The 13498-nt window shown below is 37.9% G+C and overlaps 1 protein-coding gene across 7 annotated transcripts in view; it reads left to right on the forward strand.

Annotated features, from left to right (window-relative positions):
• The window catches only part of LOC110336759 (E3 ubiquitin-protein ligase HERC2), a 174413-nt gene that overhangs the window by 1408 nt on the left and 159507 nt on the right, over positions 1-13498 (forward strand). The window lies entirely within an intron of this gene.

A 13498-nucleotide genomic window follows, 5' to 3' on the forward strand; every position in this document is an offset into this window, starting at 1 on the left:
TTCTTCTTCTTCTTCTTCTTCTTCTTCTTCTTCTTCTTCTTCTTCTTCTTCTTCTTCTTCTTTTCTTCTTCTTCTTCTTCTTTTTCCCCTCTTATTTTTAGAAAGGGTCTCACTGTTAACTAACCGTGCCTGACTGGCCTCTGCTTCCTGAGTCCTGGGATTAAAGGCATGTCCTGATACTTTTGCAGTTGATTGTTAACTATGCAGGGAAGCAGGGAAGTGATATGTAGTTACTATTTTCTGAGATTTTGTATTTGTTCTCCTGGAGAGGTGACAGTTTAGATGAGCTGTTGGTTTTATATGTCAGCTGTAATTAAGCGAAATGCTCAGGTTCTCACATCAGGAACAAGAGAAACAGAATGCTGGCCTGTGATTGTAATGTTTAATAAAGTAATTACAAACGTATCATAAAATTATGAAATAAACGGTCACAATAAGATGGTTCCTTATAAGCTACTGTTGTGTATGAATAGTTTGGAAGAGTACTTTTGGATCTGCATATCACCAGCATAAAAAAGTGTCTGAAATGTTTCTGTTGTCTGTGTGTTCTTTCCTCCTTTTCGAGGTGAGGGTGCTGAACACATTTAATATTTGTCAAACAATCAACTTTTTGTAACAGTCTTATTATTATTAGCTTATTATTAGCAATCATTACCGTAAGGCAGTGTAAGCAGCGATTGATTATGGAGTTTTATTAATGGAAAGTTATTGCCTTCTTGTGATTTCCTTTTCCCTTTAAACCTGGGTTGAGTGCCGGTAGATCTGAGACCAAGTGTTGAGGACCGCTGGAGATGACTGTTGGAGATGCTAGGTTTGCTGTTCATGGTGTGCTGCAATAGGACTGAGCTAAGGGATTGAAAGCACTTTGGTAGTTCTTAACCTTTGTTGTTTAAATACTTCTTTTTGTTTAGCTGTTAGTGTCTTCTTTCTTTTGTCTTTTGTAAGCAGATTGGAGAGGTGAAAAATACGTGATTTTTTTTTTTTAATATCTGAAATACTGAGAGTCAGACAAACTTTAAAAAAACATTAAAGATTTATTTTTGTGTGTATATGATGCGAGTCAGTGTGTTTTTGTTGGAAGGTGTGCATGTGCCACCCGTATATGTAGAGGTTGGGGGACAACCCCAGTGTCAGTCCTGAACTTCCGCAGTGTGTGCAGCAGGGTCTTTGTCCTGTGCCGCTCCGTGTACTCCAGGCAGGCTGGCCTGTGTGCTTCCTCCGGAAATGTTCCTGCCTCTGCTTCCTGCAGACATACTCCACTGAGTTTGGCTTTTATAGGAGCTCCAGAGACCTAAAGTCAGGTTGTCAGGCTTAGTCGGCAATGACTTTTACCTGCTTAGTCAACTCCACACCCCAGGACAAACGCTTTAAGATTTGCTTTTTTGGGGTTAACATAGTTTGAGACACTTGTTGAAATAGAGAGATTATTCTAAGAGTTGGGAGCTTAGCTTAGTGGGAGAGTGGATTCCTAATGTGTTCAAGGAGTTGGTTTAGATGATCTTTGATGCAGAAAAACCAAACCAAAAAACCCCACATTAAACAAAACTAGAGAATGATCCCCCGTTACCTAATGGAGTTGTTTTTCCCCCTTAGTAATCACAGCTGAATAACTGCTGAATATGAGTTTTAGTATTTTGATCTAAAACCAGCTTAAGAGTATATTGTTCCTGAAGCATCAGATATACAAGACACACAGACACAGACAAACACACACATAGACACACACATATACACACACACACATATACAAAATGAAGCTCCATTCATGTCTTAGAGTACATATAGTTTTATAATTTTCTGTTTTTTTTTTCAGTGTGATACTAGTATTTGGCCCTTTTTAGATATTTTAAATTTATTTATTTATTTATTTTTACAAGTCTTCCCACTGTCTCCTAAGAACAAGTGACTAGGTTTTGGTTATACATCAGAGGAAAAATGTGTTTGGTAATGCAGATATCTAAATAGTATGGAAAAGTGATTGTGCAGTTCTCCCAGCATTGCTTATTAAATATGGAGAATGCATGTTGTTCTTCCCTAAGACTTAGACACAGTATCACTGTCTGGAACCCTGGCAGACATTGCACATACATTTTATGCTGGTAAGCTTTACCTTTATGTGGAGTTGGGGGTTGGGGAGGGTGGGGTTGCTCTCCTGCATTGAGAAGTTACTCATTTCTTAGGCTTTTCATTGACTTGTAGTTAGTAAATAGTATGGGGGAAAGACATACATATGTGTATATGTATGTAAATTTAGGAAATATATTTTGGTAAGCTTATTTTGTTGGAAATACCCAAGAAATTTTTAGTAATTTTAGAAAGAAGATATTTTTGAAGTATGAATTTTTTTTGTTGTTGTTTTGCTTTTTTGAGACAGGGGTTTCTTTGTATAGCCCTGGCTGTCCAAAAACTTAACTCTGTAGATCAGACTGACCTTGAACTCACAGAGATCTGCCTGCCTCTGTCTCCTGAGTGCTGAGATTAAAACTGTGTGCCATTACTGTCCAGCAAAGTCCAAAAACCTTTTTTTTTTTTTTTTAAGATTTATTTCTTTATTATATGTAAGTACACCGTAGCTGTCCTCAGACACCCCAGAAGAGGGAGTCAGATCTTGTTAAGGATGGTTATGAGTCACCATGTGGTTGCTGGGATTTGAACTCTGCACCTTTGGAAGAGCAGTCGGGTGCTCTTACCTGCTGAGCCATCTCATCAGCTCCCAAAAACTTCTAATATGTGTATAATAAACATTGATCCTTGACTACTTATTATAGATATTAACATGTCAGGCTTAGTTCCTTGCAACCAGCAGTTTTTAATGCAGTGCCTGTTGCATGCCAGTTACCTGTCTGGTTTTCACATACATATCTAAGTATATAAATATATGTTTATTTAAATATATGTTTATTTATTTATAAACATATTTATATACTTGTAAATTTATTTATAAATTTGTATTAATATATTTTATAATAATAAAGTACATATATGACATGTTATGTAATATATATTATTTATATTATATGCTTGCATTCTATATAAACAAAAATATATAAACATATTTATAATATATAAAGTTACATAAATGCATATACATTTACATAAATGTATATAACGATGTAAATATATGTGTATTTACATATTTATGTATATATATCCATATGCATACATATTTGTGTGTATACATACTTACATACATATATATTTACACACATGCACATATATATTTATATATATATAGACATTGTGAACTGGGGAAATGGCTCAGTCAGAGCTTGGTTTGCAAGTGTGGGACACACAATGGTTGATGTTGGTTATAGGTGCCACATTAGAGAGAAAAGCTTACTAAGATGCTAAGCTCTCATTTCCTGAAGGAGCAGAGGGGTTCAGCCTTACTGAAAAAAGACTGACCCTGACTAGCTCATTCCAGTTACTTTTATTCAATCATTACATAAAATTAATTGGGGCTAGGAAAGATTCTAACTATCATTGTTATCTTGCCCTTGCTGCCTGAGAGAGCTGACAACCCACACAAATCTTCGTCTCCTTTGACCATGGCTATCCATAATCAAAAGACCTCTAGGTCTGCCTGGAGTGTCTTAGGACCAAGGTTTGTGCAGCTGCAAGCTCTCACATAGCACCAAGTGCATACTTTCCAGGGAGACTACAGTTCTTCAAGGTTCAAAGAGTCTCAAAGCAATTTCTCAGGTTCTACTGATTAACCCAAATGTACCAAAGGCTTTGCTGAGGCATTTCACTCAAAGCCAGACACAAAGGCTTCACTTTATATATCTCTGCAAACACAAATTCTGATTTCCATCATACACATAACTATCAACTGACTGTGATGGCCCTTCTGTAATCTCTGTGATTAAAGTCAAAGATGGATTCCCAGACAAGCTCAATACTATCTGAATGATAGGCGTGTGGTTCAAGTGAGAGTCTCTGTGTCAGTATATAAAGGATGGAAAAGGAAGAGACCTAATGTCAAATTCTGGCCTCCAGACACATTTGCATGTATGTGTACCTGCACACAGTAATGCACCAATACACATACATGCACACAAACATGTCAAAAGTCTCTCCACACTTTAATGTTTAGCACTTCTAACTTTTATGTAAATTCATTGAGGCATCTAGCTTTCCTTCATAACTCTCGAAATGGCAATATAATTAAGGCCTAAGATGTGTGGCCGTATTTCTATTATCTGATGTAATTGTACTTTTCCAGTAAACCAAAAAGGAAATTACATAAAGGAACTGAGAATAGTGAACTTAGTGCATTGCACCTTTAGAGTTTTTTTCCAATCTTGATGAAAGGCTAAGAGTATGTTTTTTTTTTTTTATTTTATTATTATTATTTTTTTAAAGATTTACTTATTTATTATATGTAAGTACACTGTAGCTGTCTTCAGACACTCCAGAAGAGGGCGTCAGATCTTGTTACGGATGGTTGTGAGCCACCATGTGGTTGCTGGGATTTGAACTCCGGACCTTCGGAAGAGCAGTCGGGTGCTCTTACCCACTGAGCCATCTCACCAGCCCAAGAGTATGTTTTTGAGCATGAGTCTAGAATAGAAATTTGTTGCTCTTTCTTACATAAGTTGCATTCAGGAATTTTCTATTTAAGGAGTCTTTGAAATGGCACATGAAATTAGATATGCATGAAGCATTTGTAAACCTTTTAGTTTTGAGAATAGTGATAGACTTAGGAAGTGGCCAACAAAATAGTATCAGTGCGTTTCCTTTTACCAGATGCTTCCATCTGGTTACTTAATTGGTATATCAGAATCAGGTTTATATTATTACAGTTTATGTGCACAGTTCAGTGCCTTTCTGTTGTAATGTCAGTTCATGTAATCATCACCACTAGAGTGATCTATTTGGTGATGCTCCTTTGCAGTGACTTCCATCACAATCTGTGATCTCTGGCACTGAGAACCGATCTGTTCTATAGAGTTGTTATTTTGAGATTATCATATGGTGTGTAGTTTTTCTGAGATAACTTTGTTCATTTAGCATAATTCCTTTACAGTTTTTGAATTATAGCAGTAATTAAATCTGTATCATCTATTTGTATTTGACAGTTATCAACTTTAGGCTTAAAGTGTACTTAAAAATTAAACATTGAATATAAATATGGTCATATTATGCTTAGACATATCAGTAGATCAAAAGGTGTATAAGCTGGACATTTAATGAGTGCTTGTCTTACAGTTTTGACTAATTACCCAGCTGGTTGCTTAGATGCTTAAATAAAAGAATATGGTCAATGGTAAATTGATGTATTGGGATTCTCTTTTCCTATTTAGGTATTGTTTCCTCACAGTAGAATTCTATAATGACAGCAAGGGTTTGCTATTTTTTTGTATATACTATTTTGTGGGGTTGATTCAAAGCATTATGTACAGTTATTAATTTGGATGTTCCCTATTTTGTTATTTTTCTTTAAAAAAAAACCTTTAAATAGAAGTTTGACTCTGCTGTTCAAGTTTAAGGAACACACCCAAAGGACAGTGCCTCACTATGTGCTTCCAGTAATTGGTAATAAACAGACCAAACTCCGCATTGGTAAAGAAATAGAATAGGAATGGAGAGGAAAACTATATATTTTTGTGTAATATTCAGCATATGATCAATTAGAATATCATAACTTATTTTAAAATATCATGTTGTTTTTCAGTTTAGAATTTATAACTTTAATATTTATTTATCCCCTTATAATAATTATCTTGTCTTTAATATGCAGATAATAATCTCTTTGTATTATAGTTTTCCTTTCTGGCTCTCATCTTTGTTCTTCAGTTAATTTTAAATGTTTTTGAGTGATTATACATTGTTATGCTCTGTTTTCAGTTTTTTAAAAAAATCTTTTTTAGATTTTAAATTTTATGTGCATGAGTGTTTGGCCTGCATGTGTGTAAGTTGTACCATGTATATGTCTAATATCTCCGGAGTCCAAATGAAGGTGTCAGATCCCCTGGAACCGTGGTTTGAGCTGGTTGTGAGTTCTGGGAGTTGAATTGGGTCCTCCAGAAGAGCAGCCAGTGTTCTTAACAACTGAGCCATCCTCTAGCCTGTTTTTATTTTTAAAACTGGGAGGAGGTTTGTCTTTTTAACTTGTGTAAAATAAAAAATAAGCTTCATACTTTCTTCCTCCAAGAGGGAGGAGCTGGGACAATCCCTGTCAGATGGCAGCAGACCTGAAGTCTAGCAGTGTAAAGCTCAGTGTTAGCCTTCCTTCTGGGACTCACAGTCCTCTAGGCACCAAAGGCCACCGCACAGGTGCTTCTCTGCTCTTGCCATCCACTGCACACACAGTTCCCTTTCCATTCTACAGGTGCTGCTATCCATGATGGCCCTCCCCTGGTACTGGCATCTCCAAAATTCTGAGTTCTTCTCTGAAATTAGGGTGTACCTTCATCAGTAGCCTCTTGTGGGCTCTATTCAGGGACTGTAACCTGCCATATGATACCAAGCTTCAGCCTCTCCTATACTCCTTCAGCCCTGGGCTTTTCACTGCTCTTGAAGCTGCACCTTTACTAGTGGTTTCTCCCAGGTCTCTTTTAGTGCCATATATGCCTTCACATGGGAGATTCTTACATATTACCAAGATCAGCTGCCCGTGTAAGGTACCTTGATTACCTCTTGTCTACAGCTTCTGTGTGCTGACCTTGAAGATTATACCCAGAAGATTATTCCTCAGTGATGTTGGTGTCTTAATTGTTGCTAATTTCTCAGCTCCTACTGATCAGTATCTAGTATGCTAACAAAGCAAAGGTTTCACTTTTTTTTTTAGTGATTCAAGTCTCTTAATCATAGCCAATTTAGTTGACTAGATCCACAGATTCTTAATACTTTTTTACACAAATAACCTTGCTGGAGTCTTGGTTATTCTGAAACTTTTCAAACCAGGCTTCCATTGTCTGCATTGCTTTCAGTGTTTTAGTCTTCCAAGCTTCCACAGAACAGCCAATTGAGCTTTCAGTGGCTTTTCCAGCCCCAGATTCCAAATGCTACCATAATTTTCTCCAAAACATGTGATCAAGTCTGTTTAACAATGCCTCACTCCTTGTACCAATTTCTGTCTTGGGTCTCTATTGTAATAAAACACCATGACTAAACTCAACTTGGAGAGGAAAGGATTATAATGTGTAGTCCATTATCCGGGGAAGTCAGGCCAGAAGCCTGGAGACAGGAACTGAAGCAGAGACTGTGGCTAAATTATTTTGACTGGCTTGTTTCTCAGGGCTTGCTCATCCTGCTTTCTATACCCCAGGAGCACATGCCCAGGGATGGCATCACTCACCATGGGCTGGGCCCTCCCACATCAGTCACTATTAAGAAAATACCCAATAGACTTGCCCACAGGCATTTTCTCACTTGTTTTTTCTTCTCAGAAATGTTTAGGTTTGTGTTAGATTATTAAAACCAACCAGCACAGTTGTGTGTCACTTATCATTGAGAGCACCTTCAGAGTTATTTGAACATTATACTTATGCAGAAAGGTAACACATAACACATGGATTAAAATATTTTTTGAAAAAAGTTGAAAAATTGACTTTCTATTTTGTAAATATTTCTTGAAAATGTTCTCTATTGATGTGTTAAATATTATGGGTAGGATGAAAAACAGCTCCTGCCCAAAAGGTGCCAATATTTAAGCTGGATTATTAGCTAAGTGGAGATCATGTGATATGTAATGTGAGCAGTACTAGGAAAATTAAAAGAGCTAGCCAGCCATTGTTTACTGTGAACCATTAACTTGTAAAGGGTTGAATACTTTATCTAATTGGGTTTGCTAGCAAAAGGCAGGGCGCTTTTAATCCAAAGCTCTCTGGAAGCAGAGTTAGGTGGATCTCTGTGAATTTGAGGCCAACCTGGTTTATAGAAGATAGAAGTTCCTGGACAGCCAGGATGACACAGAGAAACTCTGTCAAAAAAAACAAAAACAAACAAACAAACAAACAAAAAAAACCAAACCAATCCAACCAACCAGTATCAAGCCCAGGGTCAAGTCAAGGTAGGATGTCAATGAATTGAAAAAGGAAAAGGAAAGCAGCCTTGCCTTTGAGAGAATGCAAGTGCATGGATTCCTGGAGTGCAAGTATGATACTAGGTCCACATAGTGAGACAGTATGAGTTCCTTTGTGGAGATGTATGCAGAGTATGGAGAAGTCAGAGGAAAATGCAATTGCTCTCTTCTGGAGTACTTTCTGTTTTTCATTTTGTTATAAATATTTTGAGACTTGATTAAAAAAATCCTTATCTATTAACTACCCCTCAAATTTTCAGTTTTATGCAGTATAAAATAGTTGATAATGATTTGCTATAATAGTTTTGTAGGTAAGTGTAGTTTTTATTGGTGTTTTAATTATTTGGGCTTTGTAAATCTTGTTAGTTTTTTTTTAAATTAAAATATTTACTTTTTATTTTTAAATTAATGTATTTGTTTACATCCCAAATGCTGTCCCCTCCCCCCACTTCTGGTCTCTTTGTAATTGAGTCCCTCCCCCTCCTCTGAGAGGGTGAACCCCCCCTCCTGGTCATCCCACTACCCTGGCACATCAAGTCTTTGCCAGATTAGGTGCATCCTCTCCCACTGAGGCCAGATAGGGCAGTCATGAAGGCTGAGCTGCCTGTCTGCTACATATGTGCTGGGGTGGGGATGGGGGGCTTGTTCCAGTCCTTGTATGTTCTTTGGTTGGTGGTGTACATTCTGAGAGCTCCCAGGTATCCGGGTTTGTTAACTCTATTGGTCTTCCTGTGAGGTTCCATCTACTTCTGGGCCTTCAGTCCTGCCAACTCTTTCTTAAGTGTGAGCATATGCCAGGAGTGTATGGGTTCCCTCAGACCTCATCTGATCCCCAAGCTGGAGTTATAGGCACTTGTGCACTGTCTGAGATGCTTGTTGGGAACCAAAACTGACTTTTCAGGGAAAAAGGTCACAAACTGGTAGGACAGGCCTATAAACCCAGCTTTTTGGGAAACTGGAACAGGAGAATTGTAAGTTTGTGGTGCAAGAGAATGAGTTTGAGGTTAGCCTGGGCGCCTCACCTCAGTAAGGCACTAGCTTAAAAATTTCAAAGCAGGGTGGGGAGTAAGGGAAGGGGTGAGAAAGAAAAGGAAGGAAGGAAAGGCTGGGAATTTTGGATATATAGTTCAGTGGTAGAGTTCTTGGCTCACATATGTGAGATCAGCCTGGATGTTAGGGAATACCCCAGGAAGATTTCTCCTGGGCTTGTGAGGGGTGGGCGGAGAAAGGAAAGTTCTTTGCCATCACATGACTGTAGATCCAGATAGCACTAGTGGCCCAGTGTGGTCATGGAAGGGATAAGCATGGACTCCTTGTGTGTTTAGGGGATAGGAACAGACTGGCATAGCACTATACAATTGAAGTTCTCACTGTAGTATTTTACATCACTCCATTTGGGTTCTTTTTTTATAGAGCCTTTAATGCTTTTATCTGCTGAGTCAGTCACTGATACCAGTCTGTTGAATGATTCTGTCATTTGCATTGATCAGTTGCTCTAGCTATAGGTTGATAGATGTTTGTTAAAAAGTGATTAAATATTGAACATTATAGTAGATGTTATTTTATGCCACATTTTGTTTTATGTCTTTTGTTTTGAGATGTAGTAACACTCTGTTTCCCAGGCTGACTTTATATATTTTTGATCCAACTGCTTCAGCCTTCTGAATGTCTGTGAGAATAGGCATATATTATAGTACCTGGCAGTGGATTTAATTTTAGTTTAGTTATTGTTTTTTAAAGAAATAAAGATTGAGAGTATGGGGGTATGGTTAATGTACAATGTATATGTGTACGAAAATAAAAAATGAGAATGACTTTTTCTTGGGCACGTATATAAGTTGCTTTAGATCAATTAGTTTTCAAAGCTTTATTTTAATGCTTCATTAGGTTGGTCCATATAGCCTTTTTCTTAGATAATTTGTCTTAACCACTGAGGCGTACCCTTCTTAAGACTACCTGATGCTAGGTCAGTAGATGTTTTTACTGTTGCAGTTGTGTTGCTTGAGCCCATGTTTCATGTCTGTTGGTTATCAGTTCCTGCAGTCCTTCACATTTTCCTCAAGCTGTCCAGTTTGTGCCTTTCAAGAAAAGAATACTTGCTGTATACACAGCTTCTGGTTCCATATTCTTCCTAAGGAGATGCGAACCATATCTCTTTATTGAACATAGGGAAGGGATGACAGAACAAAGTAACTTTTCTACCAAAATCCAACGTGGTGAACTCTTGGGTTTGTAGGCCATGGATGACTCAAAGGCTTCTGTGTCACTAAAAGCCTACCTCTGCCTGAGTGGGGATTCATGAAAACTAACCCTGGAGCTCTGTGGATGGTTTGCAGGTGATTGATAAATTTTATAATCTCCTCTCTAGGCATCTGTTTACTGCTTCTATAATCTGGAGGGGAGTCCTTGTAAATCTTGTTAGTTTTAAGGACTTTCTGAGACTTGTAAATTGTTTACTTCTTAGTCTTATGAGTTGCCCCTCTTCCTTTCTGAACGGAAAGTTTGAGTTCTGAAGAAATTGGTGCATAATTATTGTGGTGGTTTGAATGAGAAATGTCCTTGGCTTACATATTTTAATACTTGGTCCCTTAGTGTTGGTACTGTTTGAAGAGAATATGAAACCTTTAGGCGAAGCTTTGCTGGAGAACTACTTCAATAGGGGTGGGCTTTGTGAGTTTCTAGCTTCACCCCACTTATGGTTCCTTCTTCCTGTTTGTGGTTGAAGGTATGATTGCTCAGGTTCTGCTCCCACTGTCTGCTCTCAGGCCCCTCCTGCCATTATTGCTGGCAATTTTTTAAATCACTTCTGAACACCAGTGCCTCTGGTTTAAACTGTATTTTAGAACACTGATATGTGGATATCAGCCAATCTGTGGTAATCGTAGAGTGCATTTTTGGGCTGAACATGGTGGCCTTCCATTTCTCTTGGGATGTTGACATTTCCTGTACTCTGTCATTATAAATCACTTGCTGTGATTTCCAGATTTGGTCTTCTATCTTGGAGCACTGGGTAAGATCTAGGTTTATATTTATGATATATTAGTAGGGAGAATTGTTGATGGTGAGTAATTTACTCTTTGAGAAAAAAATTTGGCTAAGTAAGGATCACTGTCCTAGTTAAGGTTTCTTTTGCTGTAATGAAACACCATGACAAAAAGCAAGCCGGGAGAGGGAAGGGCTTTTTGACTTGTACTTCCACAACACTGCTCATCATTGAAGGAAGTTAAGACAAGAACTAAAGCATGACAGTATCCTGAAGGAGGAACTGATGCAGAGGCCATGGAAGAGTGCTGCCAACTGGCTGGCTCCCTATAGCTTGCTCAGCCTGCTGAGGACCAGAGATATCATCACCTACAATGAGCTGGACTCTCTCCCATCACTCACTAATTAAGGAAATGCCTGCCTACAGCCCAATGTTGTGGAGGCATTTTCTCAATTGTGATTTCCCACCTCTCACATGACTTTAGCCCGGGTCAAGTTGAACCAGAACAATCACCATAGGCCCTTTCTCCAATAGTAGCTCTCTGAGGACCAAGCCTTTAACTGAACTCTGAGGGACACTTGCTTAAATTGCAGCATTAGTATAAATCTCAGCAGTTAAAAATGAACTAATTCTGTTTATTTATTTATTTACTTAGTATATTTAAAAATTTCAAAATAGCAAAAACTCTTTGAAGTTAAACATTAAGAAAATGATAATTTCAAACACAGTGAGAACAATTATCAATATATTTTCATGATGTTTATAGAACATGATTTTTATATTTTCAACTGTTAATATTCAACAAACAGAATAATTATTTTAAGATATATTTTGTTGTTATAGCTCCCTTTTCATTACTGATTTTATTAATTTGGATACTGTCTCTGTGCCCTCTGGTTAGTCTTGCTAAGGGTTTATCTAGTTGATTTTCTCAAAGAACTAGCTCCTGGTTTTGTTGATTCTTTGTATAGTATAGTTCTTTTTGTTTCTATTTGGTTGATTTCAGCCCTGAGTTTATTTCCTGTGGTCTACTCCTCTTACGTGTATTTGCTTCTTTTTGTTTTAGAGCTTTCAGGTGTGCTGTTAAGCTGATAGTGTAAGCTCTCTTTAGTTTCTGAGAGGCACCTAGAGCTATGAGTTTTCTTCTTACCACTGCTTTCATTGTGTCCCATAAGTTTTGGTATGATGTGTCTTCATTTTCATTAAATTCTAAAAAGCCTTTAATTTCTAAACTGAACTAATTCTTATTCTTGTTTTTTATTCTTTGCCTTTCTCCAGTTTTCATATCTGATCTGATCACTGATCTGAAATGACCATAATACTTTCCTTGTCTTGATTAATCGACTCTTGATTCTGACTCCTTCACCTTATATTTTTGTACTTTCTTCCTCTTTCTCCCTCCTTTATAATGGTAATCATATGGAGGTTTGTAAGGCTCATGGGTTCCCTTGAGATCTGAGCATGAAGGTTGAATGTAACTCCTGTAACACAGCACATCTGAGCCTTGAGGCTTGGCCTCTTTGCCTGTAGCTATTTGCACTGTGCTATGGACTTGATTCCATTGATAGATCTTACCTGCTATTCTCTCACTTAGAGCCATGCCTTCCTATTCCTTCATTAAGCCTCAAGGTGGGAGCATTCTGAGTATAGTTTCAGGAGGTCCTACTTCTCTCCTGCTTGGTCCTACTTCTCTCTTGCTTGTTGCTACTTTACCAAGAGCCCTCTGTTAGGGTTTCAAGCGATTTCATTAGTAATGTGAATAGTACTAGCATAGGGCTGAGAAGAAGAAGTGTGTCTATGGGACTAAACAGAATGGCAAATTAGGTTTTTATGATTTCGTAGCAAATCACTAAACACAAGTTTAACAGCTTAAAATAATTCACTTCTACTTTGACATTTTGGTGGGTGAGGAGTCTGTCTGTAGTGTAGCTCAGTCTTCTGCTAGCTGTTCCTTGCCCTCATCTGGGCTCCAGAGTCCTCATTGACCAGCTATTTCTTGTGGTTATGGCTTGATGCCCAAGGTTCAGAGGCTGCTCTTTTCTGCTGGCTTTAATTTGGTCAAGTAAGTTCCAAAGATAAGATTTCTTTTGCTTAACTAGAAGCAATGGACTTGAAGCCTTAACATATTTGATATCAAAGCACTTAGCTAGTAGTGTAACCCACCATCTTATTTATGGCCTTGTATGTAGTTTGTTAAGAGAGAACACAAGTTGAATGTATACCCCACAAGACCAGAATTTTGTGTACCATCTTATACTATTATTGATCATCATAAATACATTTATAAAGGTGAGATCTGAATATTTACTTGCATAGATTGGTTGGGAGAGAACTATGAAGAACTGGAATAAAAGTATAGAAGAGAGCTGGGCGTGGTGGCGCACGCCTTTAATTCCAGCACTCGGGAGGCAGAGGCAGGTGGATTTCTGAGTTCGAGGCCAGCCTGGTCTACAGAGTGAATTCCAGGACAGCCAGGGCTATACAGA

This window comes from Mus pahari, chromosome 1 (assembly GCF_900095145.1).
Source record: "Mus pahari chromosome 1, PAHARI_EIJ_v1.1, whole genome shotgun sequence".
Classification (NCBI taxonomy): domain Eukaryota; kingdom Metazoa; phylum Chordata; class Mammalia; order Rodentia; family Muridae; genus Mus; species Mus pahari.